Below are 5,072 nucleotides of genomic sequence, written 5' to 3' on the forward strand. Positions count from 1 at the left end.
TAAACGTTAGTGTGGGCGAAAATATTTTGCTTCGTTTTCTTCGAGATAAAAACGCTTAAGCTTTACTGTGGCCGGGGCCCGAGTTAGAGCTCTTTCGGGGCGGGTTTCGGGGGTCTTCGTCTCATTCCCTTTAGCATAAATCAACTAGTGGTTGAAAACTTTATCTAAATCCTCTTCACAGACACTTTGAGAACGCCAAGAGGCGGCCGTCATTAATTTTGTTAGCTGCTACACTAAATACTATCTATCACAGAATAGATAGTAGCGTAGCCAATCAAAGAACTGCACGCTAGCCCAGACTAAAAACGGATGAACATTCAACTAATTGTTTCACTTATTTTACAGTGCGACGCGCCATACCGTGGCCACCCAACAAACATTTTTACAAGTTAGCTACTGATCAAGATACGCGAACTTGATTGACAGACACACCTCCATAGAAAGTTTCAACGCGCAAGAACCAAATGGAGGCTTGTCTGTCAATCAAATCCGCTCACACTGATTGGCTAACTTGAAAAAAATGTTTGTTGGGTGGCCACGGTAAGGCGCGTCGCATTGTTAGAGTGCCCAATACAAAATATGGAAAGCAAAATACTAATATATCGAAATCAAATATTTATATTTGTTTTACATTTTTTTTATTTGTTTGATTTTTTTATTATTATTTTTACTATATACCCCTACCGGTGTAGCTACCTACTAAAATGATAGCATTGCGTGACGACCAAATAACGAACGCTGCAAGATTGTGCTGCGGGCGCCGACACTCTTGGGAGCAAAGGTAAAAGGTCGCAATCAAATGTAATATTTTGGTCAACTTGGTGTAGTACGTACAACGCAAACAACTATCCACGAATTGCTTAGCAGCTGTTGACTTAGGTAGATGCAGCGATGATTATATGCCGCGAAAGAAGATCACAGATTCATGATATTCGACCACTGATTACGTTGACAGTTGGCGATGTGCATTAGACGTTGTCTAAACAGAAGCAAACTTTGACCGCTTAAAGGCGACGAATCGTGAAAGAAACACGTTAAATCGGCCTATGGACCTGTCTCTTACTGCCAATAAGGTTAGAAAATTTCGAAATTATCATCTCTGTGTCTATTTCAACTTAATATGGGTCAAGTCATGTGGCGCATGCTAAGATTTACGTCTAACCCGTCAATTGATATTTGACGACGAAGGGCAAATATTTGCATTTTTAACGTACTTTGAAAAGCTCTCGCGTCGCTCACAATCATTTGCCCAAAGAAATTTTTACATGAATCTGTAGACCATTCTTCGACGATTCAACCACCAGAAGCTTAATCCATTTGAAGGTTTCGCACATGATGAAAATTAATTATATTTACGAAGTACTCTTAAGTGAATGAAATACATGTCTTCGAAATTTAATTATTTTCCACCCAAAACAACAGCACAACATTCACTAAAATCGACCAAGCACACATTTAAACATTGCACAAAAATATTTGAGTGTTCTAAAGACGGAAGAATAATGTTGTTTTCCATGCGAGACTCTCAAAGTTGTGTAATAAAATAGTGCGTGACATGGCGATTTTAACGGAATTTGATAATTTGCATATTTCTTTGAAATAAAAGGATATTTTTCCGAAAAAACTATCCAGTAGTTTTTGTCATGCCCAACCCTGTCTACCATAAAAATATGAGCGAAATCGAATTTTCGGCCCTTGCCGAGTTGTGTTTGATAATTACGGGCAGGGGCTCTTAAGGTCCCCAATATAATAACCTAGCGAAAACACTATTTGGCAACGCAGGGGCCACCTTTGGTAAGCATGACAGCCGCGATTCTTTGGGAGTGTACCGGATAATTTAGTTATGCTATCTTATTAGTGGGGGTGCTTAGGGCTGAACCAGGAGCTCATGGCTAGGAGCTAACAACATCCCTATATTCCTGTCACGGCGTTTTCACAGACCGATTTATTTTGAGATTGAATTTCCCGCGGATGAGACTCCCGCAGGAGCCCGATGACCCATCTCAAGAAACTAACGTGACGTCACAGTGTCACCTAACCGGAACTGCCTCTGTTTTCTTCGGAAAAGGTAGTCTAACAATAGATCGGTCTGCAAAAATGGCGTGACTAAAAATGCCGTGACATAGGCTTAATGTGGGAGTTGCTCGCTCTTACTCATGAGCTCGTGGCTGAACAAATCATGGGCAAGAAATTGCCATGGGTTCAAATCCCGTTGGAGCCACCTGAAATTTTTCAGGCCAGGGTTGCTCGAAGCATGGTTAGCCTAACCAGGCTTCGAGAATCCGGCCTCAGGTGTCTATAAGAGATAATTGCTTAGCTTGTCTAGAAAAGTGCGAAGATCATTTTTCTTTTTCATGGAATAATTTCTTTCAAATAATAGTTATCTTATTCGAGGTGGCATTTTTCGACCATTTCCTGATCGCCTTGAAAATGAAAGGGCCCTTGCATTTTTAATGACAAACTATGAATGTGTTTGAAACGTCTCTGCAGCCTTCAACCCAGGTTTTGGTCTTTCTTTTCATTGCCGAGCCGGAGTCCGTTATATTCCCCACGAAGAGAGACTGTCGTTAACTGCGGTGCTTACAACCAAGGTTGCTCGAAGCATGGTTAACGCTAACCAGCGTTAAATACCATGCATGAAAACCACTAGGTTTTGATAGCTCTTAATCAACCGTTAGCGCGGCTAACCAGGCTTCGAGCAACGCTAACCGGCCCTAGGGGGCCAATTTTTTCGTGCAATTACTTTCCGAATAAATTAACTTTGTTGTACATTGCTCCTACAGAGATATCTCGTTGCCCGTGGGTAAGCAAATCATGTGTACCCGATCCCCCGAGAGCCGGCTAAATAACGCCGTGACACAATTTCAATTTCTTTAGGCACAAGTGTCCACATGCAAGGATAATAGTTAATGACAATCTACAAACGGCCTAACTTATTATTCAGCTGGTTGCCTTTTCCTTGGATGATTTCTTGCTGTTTACCTCAAACAGGGTTGGGTGCATGGCACATGTACAGAGGATTGTTCACACGAAATTCAATCCTGACGATTTCCTTAAGCACGTTTTCGGGGTAAAGATTCTAATATGACCGCAAACATTGTGTATGGTCAGAAACTTTGAGGCTAATGGAAAGGCAATTCAGGAAGCGTTTCACCTGATTGATTAAACAGAATTTCAAATGTTTACCATTAAATTGAGCAGTCGACGTCATCACTTCAAAAGCAAATGCGCACGTGGGCGAATTAATCAGATCTTATTGGTTGGACGTGTCAACTAAGACGTCCAGGATCAACAGGTCCATTGTAAGTGAAATGGTGGCTTGTACTGTGGAAAAACCAGTCACCGTGTAAAAGAATCCAATCTGACAGCTTCTTAGCTCTCGTCTTCTGGAAAAGCATCGGCGAAACCAACAGATTCGAAGAGTTAAGAATATTGCCGTTCTACCTAATGCAGGTGAGTTAGCCGATAAAACCAAGATAATGTAATGAATGGAATATGGAGGTTTCTAGCTCTATCCGACAAAACTGTTAAGTGCTGTATATCAAATCATATGATATGTTAAGATATTCAAATGCAGCATTTTCAGTCGCTTTAATGTTCGCTTCACACAGATTGGTCAGTTAAGGATTGACAAGTGCTCGGGAGGCATTCGACTTCCATGTGAATCACAGGTGGATCTTTCTACTAGTTAAGAAAAAATTGAACTTTGAATCCTTAAACTTGTTTATAACTGACCTCGTTATATCTGTCAAGCAAGTTACATCATCATTAGTCGTGACATTGATCAGGCGCCAATCTTGGCCTTCCAATATCTGATACAATGTATTTGTTATGCACGGTGGTGTTTACAGACCCCCTTCGCGATATCTCAAGTAGTCATTCAATTTATGTCACAGCTCGTTAACTTCCCCCACCTTTTTGTTTGACTACTTCTACTTCCGTTATATATATTACCTCTCTAAAATCTGCCTTTACTAATTGCTTAGCGGTTACTTATTTACAATTTGCAATTGTTTTATATCTTCAAGCCAAAGGATGCCCACACGCATACTTTCAATCAGTCCTTTAAGAACACAAGTGGACTACTTAAGGTTTATGGTGGTCGTAGTCATATTGAAGACCAACATTTGAACAAATCCATTGACCTTTACATTTCATACATAGTTGTGGCGCATGAAATCTCTCACGGCTGGACTCAAAGTGCATCATCAGAGGACAGATCACTGCTTTCTGTTGTCCCTGATTACCAATGAGACCTCATCGACTTTCGGGAATCACTTTTATCTTTTGAGCTTTAATTTATTTTCCGAATGACTATTGTTTCCTCACGGGTTAAAATTGAAGACTTTTTGAAACTTCAAATATACACCTTCAGGGTGTCAAAAATATTTTTTCAAGCGACGAGATTTTAGCCACATTAGTGTAAGGTGCTAGTGACACCGAAAAACGTTAGTAAACGAAACTGTTCGTTATTGACCCATTCAGTATTGAGTCGAAACCATCTGGCCTTAGAAGTTCAATGGCTGTACAACTAACTCTATTCAGTTGGTACGTCACTATCCAGAATATAAACTATACTTCACGTTAATAACGGTTGTCCAAGGTTTTCGTGCACACCATTTCATACTTAAATGTGTCTAGAGTGTGCATATTCATGGTTACGGGAGGAAATACTGAAATCTCTGTTAGATATTTGTTACTTATTCACCGGATAGTCCCGAAACTTTACGGGCCATTTTCTGTTGTCACAATTCCCTCTGTGTCTCAAGGACGGAGAGGATTTAAGTCGTCAAACTTCACAGTCAGTTTTCTTTTTGTTACCTTGAAAACATGTTTAAAATTCGGCTCTCCTGAACAAGCAGTTGGCAGGTTCACAAATGGTCTTTCGGGCCAGAAAAGGTTTCGGGACTTTCGAGAAACGGGCCCCTGGTGGCAAATCGTTGTACAAAAACTGATCATGTGTATAATGATTTGAAAATTGAAGGACCAATTTTAAGCTGGTTGAATATTTGAATGTGTTTAATTCTTTAAGAAATTTCCCCGTTACGTATTTTTGTGATGTAAAATTATAA

At 40.2% G+C, this 5,072-nt stretch overlaps 1 long non-coding RNA gene across 1 annotated transcript in view; it reads left to right on the forward strand.

The window, feature by feature from the left end:
- Positions 1 to 729: 729 nt before the first annotated feature.
- Positions 730 to 5,072, forward strand: part of LOC138012765 (uncharacterized) — a 26,345-nt gene continuing 22,002 nt past the window's right edge. Inside the window, exons 1-2 of the long non-coding RNA XR_011125074.1 lie at positions 730 to 1,073; positions 2,992 to 3,453. This is a non-coding gene — a long non-coding RNA (uncharacterized lncRNA). The remainder of the gene's footprint in view (positions 1,074 to 2,991; positions 3,454 to 5,072) is intronic.

This window comes from Montipora foliosa, chromosome 8 (assembly GCF_036669935.1).
Source record: "Montipora foliosa isolate CH-2021 chromosome 8, ASM3666993v2, whole genome shotgun sequence".
In the NCBI taxonomy this organism is placed as follows: domain Eukaryota; kingdom Metazoa; phylum Cnidaria; class Anthozoa; order Scleractinia; family Acroporidae; genus Montipora; species Montipora foliosa.